The sequence below is a fragment of the Natrix helvetica genome (genome assembly GCF_964273705.1).
Source record: "Natrix helvetica genome assembly, chromosome: 4".
NCBI lineage: Eukaryota > Metazoa > Chordata > Lepidosauria > Squamata > Natricidae > Natrix > Natrix helvetica.
The window spans coordinates 91,566,972-91,593,597 of NC_138550.1; the positions used below are offsets into that span (position 1 = coordinate 91,566,972).

General features: G+C 40.7%; 1 protein-coding gene across 1 annotated transcript in view; it reads left to right on the forward strand.

Moving 5' to 3' along the window:
- The window catches only part of LOC309391266 (cadherin-6), a 191,509-nt gene that overhangs the window by 15,373 nt on the left and 149,510 nt on the right, over positions 1-26,626 (forward strand). The window lies entirely within an intron of this gene.

Consider the following 26,626-nt stretch of genomic DNA (forward strand, 5'->3'; position numbering starts at 1 on the left):
ATGCTTGGGAATCTACATCTCATTTTCTTTTTTAACAGCATAAATGCTGCTCACACTGACTGGGAATTATTATTGAAATTCAACTCACTTCAGCCAGTTGGAGGAAAGCTATTGTAATATATGAGATTCTACATTTCCATAGTGCTCCTACTATCCATAATAGGGGTATAGATTGGCCTTGTTACCAGCAGGTGTTAAATTAAGAAGGGTTAAGGCAGTGATGGTGAACCTATGGCATGCGTGCCACAGGTGGCACGTGGAGCCATTTGTCAGCTGGCCAGCGCGCATGTGCGTGCTGGCCAGCTGAGTTCACCCTTTTTAAAAGCCATTTTTCGCCTTCCCCAGGCTCCAGAGGCTTTATAGGAGCCTGGGGAAGGCGAAAAGAGCCTCCCCCGCCCCCTGGAGGCCATCCGGAGGCTTCATGAGTGCAAAAAACTGGCCCTATGGGCAAACCGGAAGTTCGGGAACGGTCTTCCAGTTTGCTCGGAAGTTCATTTTGACTGTTCCGGAAGCTTCAGGGAAGCGTCCTGAAAGTCCATCAAGCCTCCGGAGGGCTTCTGGGGGGTGGGGGAGGCTGTTTTCGCCCTCCTCAGGCTCCTATAAAGCCTTTGGAGCCTGGGGAGGGCACAAAAAGCATGCAAAAAATGGGGGGGAGCGCCTGTAGTGCACACATGCACACTGGGGGGATCACGCATTGCATTATGGGTGCGGCACGCCCACACATGACCCCCCTGGGCTCCCCCCACTTATGGCACGCGAGCCAAAAAAGGTTCACCATCGCTGGGTTAAGGCATTAAAGCTGATCACAAAAGAGGGAACAGAAAGCAATAGTTCAGCAAAATATGACTGAAGCAGGAATATTAGGAATCGCTAATTTAAAGATAGATGCACCCAAGGAAAGGGGGTGAGGAAATTCCATGAAATCATCTTTATATTTCTTTCAGGTGAGGATTTTAAACATAAAGTTTGAGCACAGAATTCTGTTGGGGAGATCCACACATTCCGTTTTTGACCCTCTCCTTTAAAAAAAAAAAGTTCTTCTGTCTTGTTTCTTTCCACACCCAAAAAAAATTTTTTTTATTAAAGCAGAAAAGTATGGAACAGCTGCCGAATAGTGTCTCTTTTTTTATTGGTACCACCAAAGGCATCGGTTTAGGAACAAGTTTGAGGCTTTCAGAAAGAAAAAGGAATGGATACATTAAAGATTGCTCGAAGCTACAATCCTCTCTTTGACTAAGGCTCATCAAACTCCATTGGACACAATTCTTTCTGAGTGGTTGCGCCTAGGTTTGGACGATAGATCATATTGTTGACTGAGTGTGGAAGAATTGGAACTACCACCTCAAGGCAGAACTTGACATGTGTGCAAAATGGACTTCAAAATGCCAAGCAGAGTTAGTATTATTGGAATAATCTTAAATGCTTTTTTTTTAAAAAAAATTGGAATAACAAAAATGTGCTACAGAAGGCAAGCACTCTTGAAAAGACAACGATCTAAGGAGGAGGCACACCTCACCGTTACTGTTGATGAGGAAAGAGATAATTAGACTTGTGATTGTATTTCTGCTTTTTGAACATCAGCAGCCAGCTTCTGCCACAGGCTACTAAGCCACGATATCACCGAGCAGCAAGTGACAGGAATAGCCTGTCCTATCTGAGCAATAAGGCCTTGGAACTATGGCAGTTAAAGTTTTATGCAACCACTATTCACATCTCGTGCCTTAACTTTTGCTACCCAAATGGTGTATCCAAGGGCAGAGGCTTTGAAGTATGTCTAAAGAAATCTCCCCCCCCCCCCGTTTCCTTTCCTTTCCCCCAAATCTCCTTCTCAAAATGCAGCTTGACCCCACATGCCACAATCTGAGACTTTGGCCTCACATTATGAGGTGTACTGACTAGATAAATGTAGTATCATTTATAATGCTATTCTGCCTGTAGAATATTTATTATACTTCTTAAAAACCTGACCAGGTTTACACATAAGAACAAAAAACAATAAAGGCTGCAGCAGACTGTAAGCAATCATCTCTGATCCCTTAGAAAATATATATTTTTATGTGTTCTATTCCAGCCTTTCTAATTTTGTATTCTTCTCTTTTCTGTGTCGAAGGTATATAGTTTCAGAATGGTAGCATTGTTCAGCCTGCCATTGCAAGAAACTTTATTTTCTGTAAAGTTTAACTGGCAAAGAGAGAGAATGAAATGTTGTGGCTCAACATTATCTAATAATTTTAGCTCATACTCTGCCCCAATTCACATGGCAGTCTTCTATATCTCTTCTAAAAATTCTATGTACATATCTCCTAAATTCATTTAAATAAGCACATATAAGCCAATTCCATCTTTCTATAGTATTGGCATCTAAAATTACAGGATCAGGTTTAATGAATGTCCTGTATGTGAAGAGGCAGCATTCTAAATACCTGGAAATCCTGTTTTTATTATTTCCATAATAGAGTTTTTATCCCATTAGAAAAAGGTCATCATTTATATAAAGGATCATTTTAGTGAGTTTAAAAATTAAATATGCATGTTTTCAGATTTTAAATCAGCTGGCAAACATTTTTTAATGAAGAATATAAAAGAGCTGAACATCACAGAATGATAGGAGTTAAATGGAAATGCTCCATAACTGAAATAATAGGAAGCTTCTGTAAGCCAAGATCAATAATTATGGAACTGCACTACTTAAAGTAAGGGACAGTTTGAAGCAATTGTGGCAAGCTTTGGGCCTGTGTTGGTTATCCGGCTATATAGTAGGATACTAGGATCAAAAAATTGAAGGCTGTAGTGTAGATACCAAACTTCCTGTCCCAGAAGTCATCTGAGTCTTTATGTCAATGCTGTTGCCACTATTTATCATATTTTTCAGACTATAAGATGCACTTGACTATAAGACGCACCTAAATTTACAGGAGGAAAACAAGAAAAAAAGTTTTTTGCCTCTGCGCATCACATTTTCACCCTTCCCGGCCCCCAGAAGCAATCTGCAGTCCTCTACACAGTCCATTTTTGCCAAAAGTGGGCCTGTTTTAGCCAAAAATGCACCCGTTTTTGGCCTGCAGAGTGCTTCTGAGGGCCGGGAAAGGCGAAAATGTGATGCACCGAGGGTTCGGGATGTCAAAAATGCCTGTATTCTGTCTTTAAGACACATCTAAATTTTCACGCACTTTTACGGGGGAAAATGTGGTATCTTTCAGGATTACTATCTCTGGGGTCTACCTTTAATCCCAGTGTCTGAGAGATCTAAAGAGATAATTGTTGGATGGCCTTGGCCCCCTCTCTGCCTCCAACACAGAGCCCTCATCAGAGCCTTCCCCAGACTTCAGGACTGGCCCATGTTCCTCCTCAACCTCCTAATTGTCCGAATCTGCTGCCAGCTCCGCTGGCCGCTGTTAGGCCACAACACAGCCTGGGATTTCTTAGTATCTGCCATCCCAACATGAACATAGTCAGAACCAATTTAAATGGGGGTTTTGTGTTGGTGGGGAGCAGTGACGTGCGGTGAGGTTTATGACTGGTGAGGCTGGTGACGTCATCAGCGTGAGCCGCGGTCCCCTTCATGTTGACTCAGGAAGGAGGGGAATGGGACCACGTCAGCCTCCCTCCTGCGCACATCCCATTCCCCGCCTTCCTAAGTCAACATGAAGGGGACCATGGAGCACGCTCCGCAGGACCGCAGCTCACGCTCCGCGATCCCCTTCATGTTGACTTAGGAAGGCGGGGAATGGGACGTGCGCACGAGGGAGGCTGAGGCTAGAGGAGCCTCCTGTACACGTGGTCCCATTCCCCTCCTTCCTGACTCCTGAGTCAACATGAAGGGGACCACGGAGCACTCCCATTCCCGACCATGTGTGCAGAAGGCTCCTCAGCGCCTTTTCCCTTTTCCCTTTTTTTTAATGTTCATGATGAGTGCGGTGAGGCTCTGCCTCCCCTGCCTCCCCTGACCGCACGTCCCTGGTGGGGAGGGAATAGAGATCAGGAGGGTGATTTTTTTCCCTATGTATTCTTAAATAGAATCCTCTTTTAAATTGGTAGCAGTGACAGAGGCAAGGAACAGAGAGGTGAGGGAACTTCACTGTCCAAGGGCCCCACAAAACCGATTCAGCCTAGCTGCTTAAACATGCCCTGCCTGACCGTAGATCATTCTCTGCAGGGATATCAGAACTTCTCCTTCCTCCTAGCAACTGGTTGAAATTTCATCAGGCTGGTTAGCACAAGTCACCGTTTGCTTGCTGGCTGTTGTTATCAGAAGCACACACAGAGTTTAAAGCACAACCTTCCCCTTCATTTCCTGGTGATCTATTGCACTGAACTTTTCACCAACCACACTCGGTGGGCCTCGTTTATAACAACAATTTGTTCATCGCTGACAATTTGGATAAGGTAGGTTGAAGTGGATTTAAATTTAGCAAGACAGCTTGGGAATCTCGTGATTTGCAAGGCAGACTTTAGCTGTGCCATCTTAGTGGGTTTGTTATTTCAAGCTGCAGGTTTTCTTCCCCCACCTCCCACCCCACCTCCCTCACTTGCCGACTATCGGAAAAGGCTGGTGATGTGTCTTGTTGGTCAAGACATACGTGAGTTACTTAATCTGTGATGCCACCTAGAGAGCAAAAGCGGCTAAGAGGCTGCTGGTCACAGGAAGGGATTTCTGCATTGGCAGATTATTTTGTAAGCCACCCATCAGAGTTTCAGTGCATGGATGCGGTGCCTTTAATGTGCATTTCTGTCAGGGGCCATTGCTTCAGAAAAGGGCAGGAGAAAACACGACATTGCCTAGAGCCTGGCCGCTATGGTTCAACAGACTATTTGGAATGGATGACCTAACAAGACTTCGAGATCTTCGGCATCCCTGAATGAAATACAGTATTTCTCCCAAGCTGCCTGCAAAAATGGATGCAGGCTGTTCACTCAGGATACATGTATTACCACTGACACCATTTTTTTTCATCTATTCTATTGGCAGTCCTCCCTTCAGCCCCGGACTTGCATAGCTTCAGCTGTGGCTTCCTTTGACCCATGCAACCTTATCAAATGTAAATGAGGTCATTTTGCAATAGACAGAAATGTCCCAGACATTATTGCTGTGCCTTTCTTTCAGCTCTTCCTTTTAACACATGATTTTTCATACCAAGGACTATATTCTTCAGGGAAAATGGCACGCTATCCAACACCCAGGCACATGTCTTTCATTGCTTATGTTCTTTCCTTCTCACATATGCACACATACAATATCAGACCTTGTAATAGCTATTGGATTTTTTTTAGTACAATAGATAGGTGCAGGAAAGTGACTGATAGGTGTGACTGTACTGTTTGGACAGTAACAACTCTGAGCATCCATAGAATGTAGATTTTTTTTTAATCTAGACCACAGGTGTCAAACTTGCCATGTCGTGTTGCTGTCACATGATGTTTCACAATGTTTTCCCATTTGTGGAGCTGGGGTGGGTGCGGCCTCCATTGACGCATCCGGCCCATGGGCCTCCAGTTTGACACTCCTAATCTAGACCATGGTACCATGTCCAAAACTTTTCTTCACAGACATATTTGGAAAATGCTAAAGATGGCAGAAATATACCAGCTTCTAGAAATATACTGGCACCATAACATCAAAGAATTCCCTAACTGTTACAGAGTTTCCTGCTTGCTCAGGGGGTTGGACTAGAAGATCTCTCAACGTTCTTCAACGCTCTTATTTTGTTATTCTACAACTCTCTGATATATGATGAAATGCTTTCACCAGACGTTTCCTTGTATTTAACAAATGGGAATGAATGATCTTTCTTCTTGGGAACTGCCAATTCAAGGTGCTTCAAAGACCTTGCCAATACAAACCAAGCAAGAGGTTATACAAAGGCCACAAACAGACGATAAAAGCATTCCATTTTCCCTCTCCTTCTCTCCTCTTGCCAAGCTACTCTTCAGAATGGTAAACATTCACTAATGTACCTTCATGTCAGTCCCGATCAAGGGTATATATCCTTGTCTTCTGCAGTTGGTTTTGTCCTTCAAATGCTTTTACAAGATATAACCCACACCTTTCATTTGGCATTAGATCTGATTTGCCAGTGAAGGGCTTTCTATTTGAAGGAGTAGATGCACTAATAACAAAGGTAAGCTTGTAGTCAGCTGACATAAATACTAATTTATGTCTGCTTTATCTGTGTCTGATCTATAGACAGATGCACATGGAAGAGAAGCTAAGTGTACTAAGTGAGGAAACGAAAATTGTTATAGCAATGGGATCCTAAAAAAGAGATTAATTTGAGTTTTGTGGCTGTTCGTCAACCTAGTCCCAAAGGACAAGAACGTGCCTTCTTATCCAGAGAGAAAATAATGCAATTGAATGTATTTATTTATTTAAAAAATGGATATTAGGATCAGGGGTGAAATCAACTTACCTTTGCTACTGGTTCACAAATGTGAGCATGTGCGCCATATCAGGACCTTCTATGTATGCGCAGAGCATAAAAAATGGGATCTGATGATGTCTGGGCAGGTGGGTGGGGCCTCATGCTACCATTGCTACCAGTTTGCCCAAACCGGATAGAACTGGCTGAATTGTACCATTGATTCAGATCCTTGTCAATAGGTACTCTGGATTTTCCAAAATGAGCAGAGCTGTACTCCACAGCCTCAGCAAGAACATTGCTTTTATGGTCTCATTTTCCTAGCAACTCAGTATTTGCAAGTTGTTTTTTATTTTCCTCTTTTTTTCTCTCCCTCCTTTTAATCTCGGGAAGTAACTATTCTGCACAAGAGAGGTACAATTATTTAAACAGCTGTCTGGCCACTTCATAATACCTTAGGAGCAATGGCACTTGCCAAGTGCAAAACTGCCCTCATCTGTGGGAACGAATACGTGAGTGATGACTCAATTCCATTGCCAGGACACAATGAGATAGAGCATGGAACAGAGCTCGTTTCTGAAATAAACGAGATTAACTCGACGCGGAGCCCGTGGTGAGATTTTTAGAAAAGATAGAGGGGGGGATAGAAAAACGGTTTCATTTAGAGAGGGGAGCCAAGCTGATTAATTAAGCAGCTGCAAAGGAGCTTCACTTCACACTGATGCGAAGCTTCTGTGGCTAATTTAACCCACCCCACAGTCTCCATTTGTTATTAAATAATTGAAAAAAAGTCCAATGAAATTTAAAGTGTCTGTTGTTTGTGTGCTCTCTTATTCCCTCCCTTGCTTATCTGCAGGCAAACGAATTATCTTAGTTGGCCTGAGATGTCTGTCCCTGCCACTAAAAATAGAAAGGGAGGGGGGAGAGGAGGAATTTCTTTATAATTAAGAATCTTCTGCTATTAGCTATGGCGTCATAATGAAGAATTTCAAAGCAATGAATAGGCTTCTTCTTTTTTGCAAAATAAATAATAAAATAGTAAAGAGCAGCCCTATGGAAACCTTAGAAAGACAAACTTGAGGCAGGTGCTCTTGTTATACATGCAAACATATGCACACAGACACACAGACACACATATATACACAGAGTGATGGATACAAATAAAATTAAGGAATAAAAGAAATCAGACATATCTCCCCTCCCCCTTACGCAAACACGCAGAACTTTTTTTTTTCTTCTTACCGATAGAAAAGGCCTGTGATTTTATTCTTCTCAGACTATAAAATGGAGCTGAGAGATGGTTCCGGTGATAAGAAAGTCCCTTGGAAGAACAAAAGAATAACCTTGTAGTGACATTGTTTTTTTTTAAGGCACAAAGAAGTTTCTGCTCTGACAGGAACAATTCTGTGTAATTTATTGCTGGATAGTACGACAGTAGCAATTTGTCACGCCGTGATGTAATATGATGGGTTCATTTCTGAAAGTGAATTATGGATTATGCATTACCACCTTTACATCAACAATGCAGCCATGGCAGTTTATATAAATAACATTCTTTCCATTCTACCCTTTCTTTTTCCTCATCCCGTTTTTTCATGATATAAATACAATGCCTGTTCCTAATAAGGCAGTTTAACCACACGGAGATCTTCAACATAAGATTATTTGAAGGAAGCCAAAATCACTGAGCCAGTCAGACAGCGTCCAGCAGGAAAATAAGACTTCAACCATGAAGAAACAAAATCCTGGCTGATTTCTGGCCTTAGGCAAGAATATGGTTGAAGTTGGTATTACTGTAAACCACACTCCATAGAATTTACTCGTATCTTCATAGAAAATTACCAGGCACTTATTATTTTGATGTTTAAGCCTTCCTTTGCTTTTTGGGGAGAGTGATAAGATTTTTTTTATGTGAACCTTTCAAAATGTATCATTAATTCTTGCCACAGTCCTGAAACCTTGTTCAGTTGGAATATTTGAAACCTTGATCCATCAAAACATATCAGCAAAAACAGCTTCTGTGCTCCAAGATGGTATATGTTTTACCAATGCTGTGGAGAGTTGAGTTGGTTTCCATGGTCTGCTTGGAAACTTCCCAGAGCAAACAGAATAGATATTGTTAGAAATAAAACTCTAGACTGAATTAAACAGATCAGTCTTTCCTGTAACTAACATGTCAGTTGAGTGCATTGTGGCTTTCCAGTCTCAGATTAGGATGATGGGAGCTATATTCCTGCACATCTGTAGAGGCCAGATTGGGAAGTCTGTAGAGGATGACTTGCTCCAATTTTCACAATTTTTTTTTTGCTTCTTTAGCAAACACAAAAGTGAGAAAAACATTGGCATAGAGACATTTGATGATTCAAGCATTCATTTCAGTGAAATCATTAAGGTTTGGCACCAGAGCATATAAGAAAGCATAACTTTCCTTTCTATTTTCCCTAAAATGTCAGATTTGCTACCTTTCCATGTTTTTAATTTACCCTATTATCTATTTAAACTCACAAACATGCAAGGGGTGTTAAATTAGCATGTATTTAGATGAATTGGTAAGTATTTAAATGTTTCTTGGGCCAAAGATCATGGGCCAAAAGGAGGGCGGGGAAGCATATAGCTGTCTTGATCACATTTAATGAAATGGTGTGAAACGCAACAGTGTGTCTCAGCTGGACAATTAGCATGCTTTCCATGTCTGGCAAAAGAAAGAAGTAATAAAAGGACATTAAAGTTTCTCTGTGATTGTAACAAGTTAGCATAAAGAAGAGAAAGTGAGATAAATATTCAAAGCGGACCCAACAGCTTCTCTACAGTTCCTACTTTAATGAGCAGTAGGAATCACCTTGAGAACAGGATAGAATTTTGGGCCTAGACAACTTAGAACTATGCCATCTTCAGTCTGACCTAAGAGTAGTAGATAAAATTATATGCTGCAATGTCCTACCTGTCAATGAGTACTTCAGCTTCAACCATAATACATGAGCACACAATAGATGCAAACTTAAGGTAAACCGCTCCAAACTAGATTGCAGAAAATACAACTTCAGCAACAGAGTGGTCAATGTCTGGAATGCACTACCTGACTGTGGATTTCGTCTTCAAACCCCCACAACTTTAACCTTAGACTGTCTACTGTTGACTTCACTCCATTCCTAAGAAGTCCTTAAGGGGTATGCATAAGCACACCAAAGTGCCTACCATCCCTCTCCTAATGTTCCCATGTATTCATATCCATTTCATGTATTCAAAATCATGTATATATGTATATCTGTTATCTTATACATGCTTGACAAATAATAAAATAAATAAATAAAATAAAATAAAAATAAATAAATAACCAAGGCAATATAAGGACATTTGAGAAAGATTGAGAAGGAAGCACTTTGAGAAAGCATCAGAAAAGTCATTTGAGAAATTGTTTCAGACTTCACCCACTTTAGTGATTTTGAAGATATTGATTGAGTGATTGATTGTGAGCCATCTAGCTATTTTGACTCCTATTGACCACATAAATAGATTTTTCTCCATGCTCACCCATGCTCATCCCTAACCAGTTGTTTCAACATCTCCCTATCTTGGATCCATTATCACTATAATTGAATCTATCCACCTTACTGCTGGTCATTCCTGTCCTCTCATTCTTTCAACTTTTCCCAGTATTAGATCCTTTTCCAGAGTACTCAATCTTTGCATAATGTGTTTGAAACAGGATGAGCCTGGTCATTATTGCCTCAAGTGAGAACTTTGCGTTGACCACAAAGACTGAGAGTGTATGTGTGAGAGACAGGGGGGAGGGAGGGAGGGGGGAGAGAGAGAGAGAGGGAGGGAGGAGCAGGAGGGGCACATTTAGATTTGCAAGATTCTGTTACTATAACATTACAAAAACTGTAGTTTTAACATTCATAACTTTGGCTTCCTAATCTGGTATACCTCACATGACTGACAGCAGCCTTCTTCAATACTGTTGTCTTGCAATATTGTTTCCTTTTTATATTGAAACTGAACACCATTAAATCTCAGAGACGTTTACAAGATGCCTAGGATTATAGAAATGCATTGTAAACCTTTTTGTAACGTTTTATTTGTGGTTTAATACCAGATTCTGTGTTCCATAATAGACTTTTCAGCCAGAGTGTTAGTTTCTTCCAGAATAAATAACAAAAGCACGATGTCATGGCATGTTTGTAGATTCTCCTTGGAGAGATGACTTTAGGGGTTAAAATGACAAGCTCCACACTTCAGAATTTAGCAGTACATCACTGCTGCCTGAGGAGGGGGAAAAAATCTCAAAGGTGATGAATCCAGTTAGCTAGGAAGAGAAGGAGTCAATTCTGTCATACTTTGACATTGAATTGGGTAATTTGAATTATGTTGGTGCAGGTTCATTGATAATTTACTTTATGCAGATTTACCCAGTGTGATGTTGAAATATTACTGAGGAGAATTTCCAGTTTAGTTTGAATCCAGCACATTCCCAGTCAAGCCCTATATCCAAGTCAGAACAAGCATGCACACTGCTAAGTTAAATTTGGGGGGAAAAAAGTAGTTTGCTTGTTATTTACTAAATATCAGCAAGCATCAAAAACTAACAGAGGCCAAAAAACCAGGCAAAAGCAGGGAAAGAGGGAAACATGAACAATAGACAAGAATTTACATTATCTACATCCATCTATCCTAACTGTGAAAGAACTTTCCAGAACTGGAAACAATACTGTGGGTAATTAGCATGGAAAGTCACAAAGAGATGAGTCTTGGGGTATCTTTTACCCTTTTTTGTAGATAATAGCAGTAGAACACAGATGGAAGATGGGACCTCAGGTGATCCTTCCTCTAGTCTACACTTTTAAAGAAACACAACACAATTTGACTCACAACCACAATTGAGCCCAAAAATTATGTTGTTAAGTGAGACAATTGTTAAGTAGGTTTTGCCCCATTTTATGACCTTTCCTGCCACAGTTGTTAAGTGAATCACCGCAGTTGAAAAATTATTAACACCATTGTTAAGTGAATCTGGCCTCCCTATTGCAAAAGGTGATCATGTGGGACACAACAATGCTCACTTGCCAAGCATCTGCATTTAGATCACATGATCATGGGGATGGTACAAAGGTTGTGTGTGTGTGTGGAAAATGCTGATAAGTCACTTTTTTCAATGTCTCTGTAACTTTTACTAAATGAAACAGTCACTAAATGAACTGCTGTAAGTCAGGGACTTATTCTTCATAAACGTCTTCATAAAGGAATAAAGATGGGTGGGCTTCAAAGATTTCAGCGATGGGTTCTCTGCTCGGTTGCTGGGTGGGCGTGGCTATGTTGGGCATGGCCTAGTCGGCCTCCTGCACCACAGTGGGGTGGGGAGTGTTTCACCTTCCCCAGGCTCTGGAGGCTTTCCTCGAGCGTCTTGGAGGGCAAAAACTGTCTCCCCCAGGCTCCGGAGGCCTTCCGAAAGACCCATTTTCCCCCCTCCCCGAGCCTCCATGTGGGTCCTGCACTTACCTCGCATCCAAAATGCATGGACACTCCTGGGAGGGGTGTGGCAGTGGCGGAGTGTGGTGACTCCTGGGGGGGGGCAGTGGCGAAGTGTGGTTGGCAGGGCCAGCCATGGATGGGATTTAGAGATTCTCCAAACTGACCATAATGCCGAACACATAACAGCCCACCCCTGAATAAAGACAAAATGCAGCTTCTTCTTTCTCTTTCTAAAAACTCACCCAAGACAGGAACTTTCGACTCCTAGTCTGATCTGTAGCATTTGATTTTCCCAGGTGTTGATTATCTTTGTACCTTCTTGGAGGAGAGATCTTTTTCTGTCTGAACTTTGAGTCAGAGATTCCTCCCTGTTCACTACAGAAAACTGCTTTGGGATAGGGATACATTTGGAATTTGAGGGCATATCATAAGAGGACTCAAAATGGCTGCCATAAGAGATTTCCAGAAGATATCTCTCGTGATGTGTAAGGCCAGACTCAAAAATATCAGTTTATTTGACGTGGACTACTTTGCCAATTTGTTGTCTTTGCTACCCCAGGGGAATTGTTTATTGCTTGCAAATAAATATGTGAGGTGCTGACAGTTTGCTTTCCAGTGTGCCACCTTCCTATTTGTTGTACTAGTTGTTAGTGTTGTTGCTATGAAAAGGATCTTTGAAAAAAAATATTCCTCAAAAGGCTGCCAGGAAAGATGCCTAGATGCTACCTGTCTACCTCTGCTCTGCGGAGGAGTGATGCTTGTCTCAGTGTTTGTGTGGGAAAAGAATTATTTTGTGTGTTGTCTCTTCTTGTTTTTGCCTCAGAAAAGACCTCCTAAATGGTCTCAGGTGATAACAGTGGAAGCCCAAGTTTGAGAAATTGCCTAAATAAATGGGAAGAAAGAGAGAGCCAAGCGCAGCAGCAGAAAAAACAAAAACAAAATAGCATTGAAGGTCAAGAGTTGTACTTGAGATGTCTTTGGGCTAAATTCTTCCCTCAGCTGACCACATAAAATTGTGCTTCTGTTGTGGGGTGGAACCAGCTTTGTATACTTGGTCATCTTCGTGTAGTCTTCAGAGTTTTCGGAACTCTGCTACGTTTTTATCCTCTTCTGCAGCATATTTTGAACTGAACAGCACACTGCACAATTCCAGCCTCTTTGGAATTCTGCCCCACTCGCCTTGTACTTTTGCTGATTGCTGCAGCAAATCTAAAGACAATTTGGTAGGGTGTTGTTGGTTTTTTTGTGGTGTTTTTTTTTTTTTTTTTTTTTTTTGCAACTTTGGGTATCGAGGCTGTTCGCTTTGGTCACATCTCCCCTCCTTGCTGCAGAAATCAAAGAAACTGATTTGAGAAACGAGAAGAATTTTTGCAATTGTCAGTTCTTCTATGCAACGTGCAATTTGATTGCATCAGCTATTAGTCCTCTGAAACGTTCACTATTAGCCATGGTTTAATAAACAAAGCACATGACATTGCCAGCCTGGGTTTGAGTCTAATTTGACTAAATTATGCCTTAATGGGCAGTTTAGTCATAAAGGCCATAGCCCCAGGCCTTAACACCCCAATTATCAAATATGGGTGGATTCAAGCCCCCCCCCCCATCCAAAACTAATTGCTATTCAGGCTTACTGTAAGAAGATGAATTAATCATTTCAGCAATATCTATTACTTTTTCATTCTCAAGGCAGATGCAATCTGCTCCCTGCAAGTTATGCTAGCTTCAAATTATATGGGGATTTGGGAACTTAAAAGTCCAATGCAGCTGAGAGGCACCAGGTTCGAGAGACTGATTGAAAGTTTGGTGCCTGTTTAATTAATTGACTGGCAGCAACTCTTCTGAAAGTAATCTGAGCAGTGAGCAAAACCATATTAAATCAACTTCTGACTGAAGTTCTATCAAATCAAATAGAACTCAGGTAAAATTCTATTGCTTTCATTCTCATTATATAATAATTACCCACACATGCATGTATTATATACAGATAGGAATATACCCTTTTATAATAAGGCTAGGAATACACACACACAGGCACATTCATGTGCATTTCTCTCTATAGAGATTAAAAGGTAAAGGTTCCCCTCGCACATATGTGCTGGTCGTTCCCATCTAGAGGGGGCGGTGCTCATCTCCATTTCAAAGCTGAAGAGCCAGGGCTGTCCGAAGACGTCTCTGTGGTCATGTGGCCTGCATGACTAAACGCCAAAGGCACATGAAACTCTTTTACCTTCCCACCAAAGGTGGTTCCTATTTTTCTACTTGCATTTTACCTGCTTTCAAGCTGCTAGGTTGGCAGAAGCTGGAAGAAGTAATGGGAGCTCACCCTGTTACATGGCACTAGGGATTCGAACTGCCAAACTGCCGACCTTTCGATGGACAAGCTCAGTGTCTTAGCCACTGAGACACCACATCCCCTATAGAGATTACAGAGGCTAAAACATGACTTCAGAGAAAGAAAACTTACTCATTCACACTTATACTGCACTTTTTAGCATGCACAGCAGTGATGTAGAAATGATTGAATATGATCTCGTCCAGGGGTGCTTTGCTGCTGGCATTACTGCCAGTTGAGCATGCAAAAAGTTGTGTGTGTGTGTGTGTGTGCATTTGCACCTAAAAAGGTCTGCACATGAGCACAACGTTAGAAAAGCGGGAAAAAGTACATTTTTGCAATGAAGATTGTTCTGGGCATGCGCAGAACTGAAACCAAGATGGTGCCCCCAATGATAAAACCAGTTCAGGAGTGTGGCAGGCCGAGTTACTACCTACTTGACCGAACCGGTTTGAACCAGTAGGAACCCACCTTGGATATCATTATTAAGGAGACAATGGAGGTGAAGTCTCATTAGCAGGTAGAAAATTTAGATTTCAGTCCCTGTTCAGCTAAATACCATCCTGCAAATGAAACCACTTTATTGGGTTGTAAATTCTATCCTGTTGTAGAACTAGCAATCCTACTGTATTGTCCATTGATCAATAGCTCAAAGATGCAGTGACTCTGATACTGCTCGAGTAATTAATTAGCACAGTCATATGTAATACCTTTTTTCATAAGTAATTAACTTTGTTGTAATTGTGAATAAATTCATTGATTCCTTTACTGAAATTATTGATACCTTCTGCTGCTTACTGGGAGGAAAAAGATAGTGAATTGTTCACATTTACCTGAATTATTGGTATGGTATAGTTTATATTAGGTTTCATATGTTGATTGTTTTGTGTGGGATTTTTTTTTTTTTTGGTAGTTTTATAGTATTTTTATCTGTTGTTAGCCACCCACAGATGCTATGGTGAGATGGATGGTCATATACATCTAATTAAATAAATGTGTTTAGATATTTACTTCATTCTTTACATCAGCATATTTTTGAGAAAAAAGATGTAATATAAATGGAATTTTAAGAAATGTAAAACCTACCTTGAAATTGGAACTGAACAGAAGTTATCTTTGAAGAAATATATTGAATATGTATTGTATCATCATCATCATCATCATCATCATCATCATCATCATCATCAGCCATTCAGTTGTGTCTGACCCTCGGCCACTCTCCATACCCCTCTGTCTCTCACGGGAATGGGACAACTTGCCACAGACATTGCTGCAGCCAACTTGCTGTGGGACAATTTAACAATTCTATTTAATTATTTAAAATAAATAAAAATTATGTTAATTTTTGCCATTTACATATCATTCTGTCCCTCTTTTTGCATCATTTCTGTAATGAGTCTATTCCACCATTATTATTTTTGGGGGTATTAGTGTAATTCTCATCCAGCAGTGAGTTGTCTTGTGGTGAGTTGGCCATGGCAAGTTGTCCTACAATGAGTTGGCTGTGGCAAGATGGATGTGGCAAGTTAGGCATGGTGAGTTGGCCATGGCGACTGTCATAGACCCATCTTGCACTGCCTCCTTCAGATCCACCATGGTCATCCCAGTGTCATCCTTTATAGTATCCAGCCAGCACTGGATACAATGATCACTCTTACAGGATTGACTTTGCAAATGAGTCAGCTCTCATGACATGGGCAAAGTATGACAGCCTCTGTTGCAGGGGCGAAATTCAGCAGGTTCTGAAAGGTTCTGGAGAACCAGTAGTGGAAATTTTGAATACTTAGAAGAACCGGCAAATACCATCTCTGGATGGCCCCAGAGTGGGGTGGGAATGGAGATTTTGCAGTATCCTTCCCCACAGAACCGGTAGTAAAAAAAAAAATTGAATTTCACCACTGCTCTGTTTGGCATATCTTGGCTCCAATGGTATTTTTGGTGAGGTTCAGTCTTGGATTTTTTTGTCATTTTGGCAGTCCATTGTTGTGTAATAGTCACCTCTAGCACCACAGTTCAAAGGTGTCCATCCTTTTCCTATCTGCCTTTTTCAGAGTCCACATTTTGAGGCCATAAGTAGCAGCTGGAAATATTATTCTGTTCATTAATTTGCATTTGGTTGTGAGGCTGATGTCTTTACTTTTCCAGGTGTTATTAATGCTAGACATTGCAGTTCTTCCAAGTGCTGGTAGCAGTACTTTTAACTACCTTTTCCCTCTTTGCTATCATCCAGCCACACTTGCCAAGTCAAATGACACCCCAATGTCCTCACTGTAAATCTGCATTGGATGGATCAGCAAGTTGATGTCTCATCCACTCTTAGCATACAGTTTGATGTTATCCATGCAGAAGAGGTTGTTGAAGGTAGTTCCAGTCTTGAACTTGTCTCCATATCCATGAACATGTATCTGTATCTATGGTGTCTAAGTAGCATAATGGCTAGAGCATTATTGTTTGACATAGGAGACTAGGATTTAAATCCCATTGATGCCTATCTCACTGGTAGGAGCAAAAACCTGCTAAACCTTCACTTCACTATCTCAGAAATGAGAGTGACATGAACCAAAAGAGTCATGCTGACATTGGCCAATTAACAAGATCCACGTCAGATGTTGGGGAACAAGGACAATTTGGTGATAAGTTGGCTACTGGAACAAACTATACTTGGATAAGGTGTGTGTGTGTGTGTGTGTGTGTGTGTGTGTGTGTAAACAAGCTTATGTAAATCAGTGGTATAATGCAAATACTGTCAACCTTCTTGTCTTACATTTCATTAATCATAGTATCAAAGAATCTGGCTTACATGTGAGATACAGAATAATATTTTCATCTTAGAAGGACTGGTAGGTATTTATGTTATTTTAGCTATCATTTATAGTGCATTTTAACCATATAATTAACATTTTAATATATTCCATATCCCATTACCCGTTGGAAATAACTGGCATCATGTATCTTGGTTGTTGTTTTGTTTTAGGATATTGATAGCATTAACAATTGACCAAGTGGCCAGATTTTGACTGTCAGACACTAAACTTTGTACCAATATTTTCTAATTGAGTGTTTTTTTTACCTGGATAGGACCACATCTATCATCACCCCATCCTTTTGGGGGATGGAGGCAGCTGCAAATACAATATCAATCCATCAATCCATCAATCTATCAATCTATCATCCCCATCTGTGTATCCATCTATCATCTATCTAAATATATCATCTAATTATTTTTGAAAAAGCTACCATGCACCATCTCTAGAAATGAAAGTTAAGTAAATGTAGTAAGTTAAAAATTCATTTTCTTTTATATGCTTATTACAAATGGAATCTAGCTTGGAGGCAAGCTGCTGTTTAAAAAGTTACATAAAGATTGATGGCTGTTACTTTTTAATGGCCTATAGGCTTTGGGGGTTTTTTTCTAAAAAAGGTCTTTATAGCACCATTTGTGTAATCTCCACAGTGCTACCTATTGTCAGTTGCCTCTTGGACACAAAGAGGAAAACTATTGTTTGATTGGGGTGTGTGTGGAAACACAGTCATATAACCAATATGGTTAAAATTACAGCAGCATTTTTAAAGTAATCATTTTAAAGCTATTTTTCCTCATACATACTCAATAGCAACTCTTCAGAAAGCTTATTCTTTTCAAATACCAACTGAACTCTCTCTTTCCCACACACATCATTTTTGTTCCCTTCTATAAAAATAAAAACATCTCAGTTGGTTGGCATTTCACTCCAATGTGGACATCAACATTGACCCACCCACCCCCATTCAATAACCATTATTACAATGGTTATAGAAAAATACAGACCATTGGATTTATGTCAAGTTGAAATTGTTTCAAATTTCAGCCTTGCATTATTTGGTTGTAATAGGGGGACAAGGGGTTACAAATGAGAAGAACATTCACTCAAAAGTGCATGAGGCGATTCTGAAAAGACTTTCTCAAATTATTCCACCACATAGTCCAGACGTAAGTCCTAGCCTTATAAAAAGTCCAATAAAAAAAGCAGAAGTGGATAATTTGTTTACCAGGGGTTACATTTAGTTCTCAATACCATGATCAAGGAACCATTTTTGGACATATATTTTTTTGTTTTAGAAGCACATCTCTTAAAGCACTCCCTTCCTCCCTATAACCTAACAAATTAAATTAATTGTCTTGGTACAATTGGGCTCTTTAAATTTTCTGAACTGGTTTTGCCTCTTAAAACTCTTTGTCAAATTTTCTGGTGCAAAAGGGCCAAACATGAGAAAATATTTCAGGCTTGACTTCCGGTTCCGGCTGTGGATCGCGATGGGCGTGCTTCGCTCGCCCCACACACTCTTGGTGGGCTCCCCCCTGATGGGGGGGGCACAGGGAGCCTCCTAGGGGCCCTTGCCGAGGGGGCGGCTAGGGGGGGTCCTCTGCATAGGCGGCAGCCATGGGGGGCTCCCTGCATTGCCCTAGGCACCAGGAGGCAAAAGGGGAGGCGCGAGGAGCTCCTATGCTCCTCTACACTTTCGCGTCGAGGCAGCTGGGCGAATTTGACGATTGGAAGGCTGCAGCTGCAATATGGTGAGGTGGAAATTCCCCCCCCCCCCCGTTCCCTCTTCTGACTGCAAAAAAAAAAAGGATTGCCAGCTTTTTAAAGCGCTCAATCTGCTCCTGGGAAGTGTGACTGGAGGGAGGGGGATTTCCCCCCCCCCCTCTTGGAAAAGCGGCTTTAAACTGCTCTCTTCCCCCGGAGGAGGAGTGGGGGGAGAGCTTTGGAATGAAATCACACTCATAGCAAACAGCAGATAAATACTTTGCTGCAATTGTGGAAATGAGGTGATGATCTGACTTTTTTGAAAACTTTAAAAACTTTTGGTTTGTTGCCTTCTGATCCCGGTGCTGGCAAGGCAAGATGGCACACTTCCGCTGTCTTCATGTACTTTGAAATTTGACTCCACCCACAGAAACTGCTGGTATTTTGTCTTTGTCTCCGTGACACCCAGAGATATCTCTTGATATACTATGTCCTGGACTTGGATCAATGGACTTTATTGTTTGGATTTGATCTATAGAAAAGGTCTTTATCTGTCTGGACTGCCTGCCTCGTGATCTCTCTTGGCTATCCACTTTGTCAGCTGCCTTCTTACTGTATGGACACAGACATCTCTGAGCTTTTTTTATTAAAATGGCACCAAAAAGACCACCACCTGGGAAACCAGGCTTTGCTGGTTCTGCTCCTACATCTTCAACGTCCAGCCCTAGTGGGCAACAGACATTAACATCTCTGTTGCAGCCCAAGGCCCCGGAGGAGGACTTAACTCAACAGATGCTCCAAAAGATCTTAAAGGGGCAGGAGGAACTGAAGAACCAACTGAAAGAAATGACCGAGCAGCTCAGAGAAAATCAAAACCGAACGGCTCAAAATACGCAAAGACTGGAAGTTTTGGAGGAGGGGACGGCCGGGATGAGGGGGGAGGTGAGGGAGGTCCAGAGAGGAAACCAAGAACTTGAGAACCATCAGATAAAAATGGAGTTTGAAAGGATGTCTTTTTTTCTTAGATTTCAAAATGTAATTGAGGCTGATGATGAAGATTTGAGGGAAATTATGACAAAGCTATTGGCTGAATATATTGAAAAAGACAGACAACAGATGGGATGGGATATTGACCTGGCCTATAGAGTCAATTCAGCATATGCTAGAACACACAATGTTCCAAGGGAGGTTCTCATTAAATTTCTTAGAAAGACTACAAGAGATGAGATTCTGAGTGTACAAAAGGGGCAAGTGTTAAAATACAAGGATAGAGAGATAGTCATCCTGAAACAAATCCCAAAGAAAGTTAGAGATAAAAGAAAAAAATATTCGCTTTTAGCGAAGAAATTATACCAGAAAGGGATTTGGTTTAGATGGCTTCTGCCAGAAGGTATGCTGATATTCTGGGAGGACACTAGAGTTAGAATTAATACAACTATGGAGGCTGAGGCCTTCATGGAAAAAAAACAAAGTGCTCCTGGATAAAACCGATGACATCACATGGGATACACAAGACACGGGAGGTGCCGGAGCCTTGCCGGTGGGGGGAGAAGAGGCAACACTGAGAAAACTTAGATCACAAAAGTGAATTAGAAAAATAATGCAATTGCTAATACAGGGAATTTTTTCTGTTTGATGTAAAATAGATTGAAATTACTTGAAGATATAAGGTTAAAATATGCTGTCAAAATATTGCTAAGTAGTAACTATATAATGTATTAATAAGTGAAAGTTATGAGAATTGGGGGGAGTGCCATTTCCTGCATAATGTAGCTGTCAAAATTTGTAATTTCACCCATCATCCCCTTTCCTAGAATTTTTTGTAAAAACAATTTAAAAATTTTGTTTAAAAAAAAAAAGAAAATATTTCAGGCTTAATAGTCTGAAATTATGAAGGTTTTTTTTTTTATATGGCAAATAAAAAAGATAAAGATTTCTCCTATCCAGTCGTGTCCACCACTAGGGGGCAGTGGTCATCTACTATTCTTAGCCAAGGGAGCCAATCTTTTCCCAAGCTGTTTTCGTGGTCATGTGGTCACCATGACTATATGCTGAGGCGAATGGAATGTTGTCATCTTCCCAAAGTGTTACCTATTATCTATTCTGCCCGAAAATATTGACCAAATATTCATTACATATTTGAGATCACTTTATTATATTTAATGGCTTGAGATGTTTGGGGTTTTTTTTAAACCTGTCACAGGTGCATTCTCCCAGGGATTTTTTTTTTATTTGGGGTGGGGCTGGGGAGAGAATGCATGCCAAGGGTTTTTTGCCCTTGTATTTAACTAAAGTGTCTCTTTGCAATATGCTTTGGTCTCACCCCTTCAGGTTTTCTGCATAATTTTGATCTATATTTTATAGGGATGATAGGAGAATCGTTTTCTTTTCTTTTAAATATTGGTGACTGTTGCTTGATGAAACTAGATGCAAAAGGAAGGAAAAAACCCAATGTGGAACATCAGTATAATAACATTGCAGGGTAGTATTCATGTCAGTTGTGTCTATAAGTCCTATTTCAACTCTAAAGTCAAAACTCTATGCATTGCATTAGCTGGTTTTAAAAAAAATACCATACAATGTCTGCCAAGATATCAGAAAGTACACAAAACCTGGTTATGGTGCAAATCCAAGGAGGATTCCAAGCACAACTGAGAGTTTGGAGCCCAACAAAAAGTCTATAAGGATAAATCAGATAGAGTAGTACCTTGGACAGCTCCAAACCGTGTATAGGCTATCTGTCAATTAAAACAAAAAACTTTGAATAGCCTGCAAGGCTATTAAAATTTAACAGAGTAACACAATTGGAAGGGATCTGGAGGTCTTCTACTCCAAACCCCTGCTCAAGCAGGAGATCTTATACCAGTGATGGCGAACCTATGGCACGCGTGCCACAAGTGGCACGCAGAGCCATTTGGCAGGGCACGCAAGGCGCTGCCCTGTCAGCTGGCCAGCGCGCATGCGTGCACTGGCCAGCTGAGTTCACCTTTTTAAAAGCTATTTTTTGCCTTCCCCAGGCTCCAGAGGCTTTATAGGAGCCTGGGGAGGGCGAAAGGAGCCCTCCGCCCCTCCGGAGGGCCTCCGGGGGGGTGGGCGGGAAGGCTCTTTTCACCCTCCCCAGGCTCCTATAAAGCCTCTGGAGCCTGGGGAAGGTGAAAAAAGCATGTAAAAATAGGGGGTCGTGCGTTGTGCGTGCATGCGCACTGGGGGGGTTGCGTGTTGCATTATGGGTGCAGCACGCCTGCACACGACCCCCCTGCACCCCCCCCACTTGTGGCACGCGAGCCAAAAAAGGTTCGCCATCGCTGTCTTATACCATTTCAGACAAATAACTGTCCAATCTCTTCTTAAAAGCCTTCAGTGACGGAGCACCCATGACTTCTGAAGGCAAGTCATTCCACTAGGTGATAGTTCTCATTTTCAGGAAATGTCTTCTCAATTCTAGGTTGTGTCTCTTCTTGTTCTGTCTTCATGTGCTTTGGAGAATAAGTTGACCTCCTCTTCTCTGTGACAGCCCCTCAAGTACTGGAAGACTTCTATCATGTCGCCCATAGTCCTTCTTTTCATTAAACTAGACATACCCAATTTCTGCATCTGTTTTTTATAAGTTTTAGAATCCAGTCCTCTGATCAATTTTGGTGCTCTTCTCTGCACTCTTTCTAAAATCTTAGCATCTTTTTTATATTGTTGCTACCAAAACGGGATGCAATATTCCACAATATGGCCTCAGTTACCAATCTACTAGTTTGGAAATGCTGCAAGATGATCAAATTCACCCTTGTTCTGGTGTGACGATTCTTTGGTTTCCAAGGACTGGGCATAACACAGTGTATCCCAAATGTACAAAATTGTTTTATTGCTGCATAAAACTTCTCCAACAACAGTCTTTTACTTTGGATTAACTCCACCCTTCTAGCTTTGGTAAATTGCTGTTGCTGCACAAATGTCTTTAATACACAATCATTTATACTCATCCTTTTCATAATCAGTTAAGTCAAAAGTCTCAAAGTCTATAAAGTAGTATACAACATTTGCCTTTTCCCAAAAGTTCTTGCACTAGTTGGGATGAGGTGCTGTTTCAGCGTGGTTGTTCTTCTAATTACTATTGAGCTCCAGGCCAAACTCCAGGCTCTGCTCTTAAGATATATTGCTTCTGAGCACTCCAAATGAGCTCCTGAGTCAAACTCCAGGCAGGACTTCCATCAGGATATGCTGCTTACTGTAACTTGTAGTCCTGACAATTGACTGATAGTGTGACCTGCCTCTAATAGCTGTCAATCTCCAGACATTCCCTCCCACTTCCTCACCTGTATGGCATCTCTTCTGTACACCTACATAGCTGCACACCTTATGTCTTAATGTTTGTATGTGCCTGTTAAGAGCCTGGGTGGGATTTGGTTGGACATTGGCACATCCTTGAAAATGCCAGGGTATGGCTCAATTATCACAGTCAGAGGAAACACCCATTTGAATGAGTCCATCTAGTAAAGTTGTGAATTAATCTATGAATGCATGAGGAAAGTAGGGGTAGGAACAGTGGTGGGTTCCTACCGGTTCGGCCTGGTTTCGCCGAACCGGTAGTGGATTGGCAGCCTGGGTCACTGGAACTAGCAGCAACCCAGGCCTGCCACACCCCCAAACTGATTCTCTGGGCGACGCCATAGGTGACACCATCTTGTTTTTTTGCTTCTGAGCATGTGCAGAACAATTTTTATTGCATGTGTGCACAGCATGCATCAAGCACGAGCGGCACACACATGAATGAACCAACAGTAGTACCTGCCCGAACCCACCCCTGGATAGGAAGTGTTTCTGTCTGGCTACACCTCCTTTTCCAAAGGGCAGACAGCAACTCCAACTTCATTCCTTCGCATCTGGCTAAAGTATCAGGAAAAACCATGAGTATTTCAGGGAACGTTAACCAATTTTCTGAGCACAGGGTTCAGAATATTAAAGTCTGAGGAGATAAAGTCCTAAAGTTTGAGATGGAACTAAATTTAACATTTCAAAAGACAGGAAATCTTGCATACATTTCTTATTCTGTAGCAATTATTTTCCCTATCTTTAGAATTCTCTTATATCAAAGGTGGCTTATAGACATTCAGCTGTTACCTCATTTTCAATTACATATAAAATGCAATACCTAATATCTCTGTTATTTCTTTTTTAAAATCTGATTACTAAATGTGACAATTTACAGTTAGGAATGCATCACTTTTTAAAAATTGGGTATATGTATAAAGAATGCAAAGTACAATGAATGACTCTTCTATGTCACAAATTTAATTATAAAGATTAATAGAAATTTGAACAATTTCTATTAGGATGAAAAAGTTTGAAACAGTTTGGAAAAGCACATACAGATGACTACAAATCACACAAAAGGAAAGATAGAAGGAGACATAAAGATTGCTTAACAATGTTATATTGTTGCCTATCTACCAAAATGAACTCCGGACAAAAGACAATAATCAAAACACAGCACAATTATCAAACACCACTAAAGTATTTTGAGACCCCAGTGAAACTCACATACACATAACAAACTCACCATTGTGGTCTCATTAGCATCCTAATGAGCCAGGTTTTCATTACTTCCTCAAGGGAGAAGTTTCTATAAGGCAAATGCCACATGAAGAAAGCAAGCCCATGATCCCCCACCAGGTGAAAATGTTTCACTGAGAGATTTAGTGGGATGGGCAGAAATAATGACTGATAGGTCTACAAGTATCTTGGCTCTGTAGCATTCCCATTATTGCCCATGTAACTGCATTCTTGGCCAATTTTATGCTATTCTAAGCCAGGCCCATTTACAGAAAAGTTGCAAAAGCCCAATTGAGAGGTGACTAGGCATGTGTACTGTGCAGCCATGAAGAGCATCTCCCATTCTTGAAAAAGGCCCAACTAGTACACAAGATGTATTGTTGCAAAGATTCTCCTGGCCATGGTTGCCATCTGTTTTTTTTTTTTAACCAGGAGTTGTGAGTCCAGGAGAGCCAAATATTGTACACCAACTGTGACTGAAGAAATGTGTCTCAATTAGAGTTCAAAATGGCACATCAGTAAATTTAGGGGGAGGGGGAGATAAAACTCACAACTGTTCGGCGTTATTAGACTTGAGCCAAAGCCAGTTCTTCCCATCCATACTCCAAGAACTAAGAAAGCATCTCCAGCGCATCAGTTGAATGGCCTTGGGTAGAGATACAACCATTGGCTAAATTTCATGTGGACAGATGGTCTTGCCCTTCAGGTTCAGATAGTTCAGATAGGGAAAGAATTGAATCCTGCAGCAATCCACAAAGTAGAGACCTAGGACTCTGATACTCCCAAAACACCTGAAATGGTCTTGGAGGAAGGAGAAGAACTGCTGAAGAACCATGTCTCCCACTCCCAAGCTCCTCAGGACACTGTGATTATTTAAATATGAAATCTGGCACATCTGACTCTTAAAATAGTCTTTCCGTTTTGGAAGATGGGGTACATAAAACTTTCATGCCATTCAGATGCAAAACCCTGAAGTTACAGCTATCAGAACCTGGTTGGTCTACCATGTAAAATAATATAACCTGCAAATGTTCTGAATCACAGTAAAAAAAATCATTGTTAAATGACACCAACAGAAAATCAAATATCAACACTTCCAAATATCTTTTTTCCCAATTATTAACAGTTAAGGTAGTAATCATTTCTTTTTATGTGAAAGAAAAACAAAAGTCCATCTGAAATCATAACTATATGATAATTGATCTGTAATTATAAATCAAGAAAAATAAAATAAAAGAGCATTGAGTATTTCAGTTTCTTCAGAATTGTTGTCTGGGCTTAGTGTTATTAAAAATACATCAGAAATGAAGGAATATACGTACATCTAATTATTATATTGGAATTCAGAGATCAGATCAGATTCACTTAGATGCAGAATTTATAATTATATTTGGACTGCTTCAAAAAAGAGCATTTAGTTATTTTATGTCAAAACAGCAATAGATTTTGCTCATCTAGCAAACATTTGGAGAGTTTAAAAATTACTGATGAACACGAGTGCCCATTTTAACAGTGAATTCTGTAAAGCTCTATAAACAGTTCCTGCCAACCTAGCAGTTCGAAAGCATGCAAATGCGAGTAGATAAATGGGTACTACTTCAGTGGTACATGGAGCAGTGTTCCATGACATCATGCTGGCCTCATGACTGCAGAAGCATCTTCAGACAATGCTGGGTCAATGGCCTTTGATATGGAGATGAGCACTTCCCCCTATAGTCAACACCAACTGGCAGAATAAATTCCGCAAGGACTTCTTTATCTTTTACCCTATAAGCGCTGTTTGAACAAAAGGTTTTTATCCTGAAGAACACTGAATGAAAATATATCTCTAGCTATTTTCTTGTAAAAACAATTTCACTTTGATTAAGGGTTTCCTGTTCCTATTCCCATATCCTTAAATACATTGCCTGAGGAAATGTAAACACGCTGCTTGTTTGTTTCTTATGTCCTCTGTAAATTTGGCTTAAAAATATGTATTAGATGGGAAGAGGAGAATAAGTTCAGAATGTTATACCGGTGGGTAAACATTTAGAAACCTTTGTTGTTGTTGTTTTAAAAAGCCCTAATTATTTGTAGGCCTTTATTTGAATTCTAGTTCATTAAGTAACAGCACTATCTGTGGTGGTTGTCACTTATTTCTAAATTGTGGTTTGAAATATATGAACAAATGTCATTAAAGCTGTTTTCAGTCATAAATAGCTTAAGGCAGTTTAGTGCTACTATGCTAAACCAATCTTTTGGAATTTAAAAGTTCCTCGTTACTAGCTTAGCTATATCCTAATTTTTCCATAGGACTTGAACATGAATTAGATTGGCTTGTTTGCTGATGTGGATTGGGATCCAAGATGGCTATAACTATTCCTTCCCATCCTGAAGCTGAATTTCTCAACAACAACAAAAATCAGATAGTAATCATC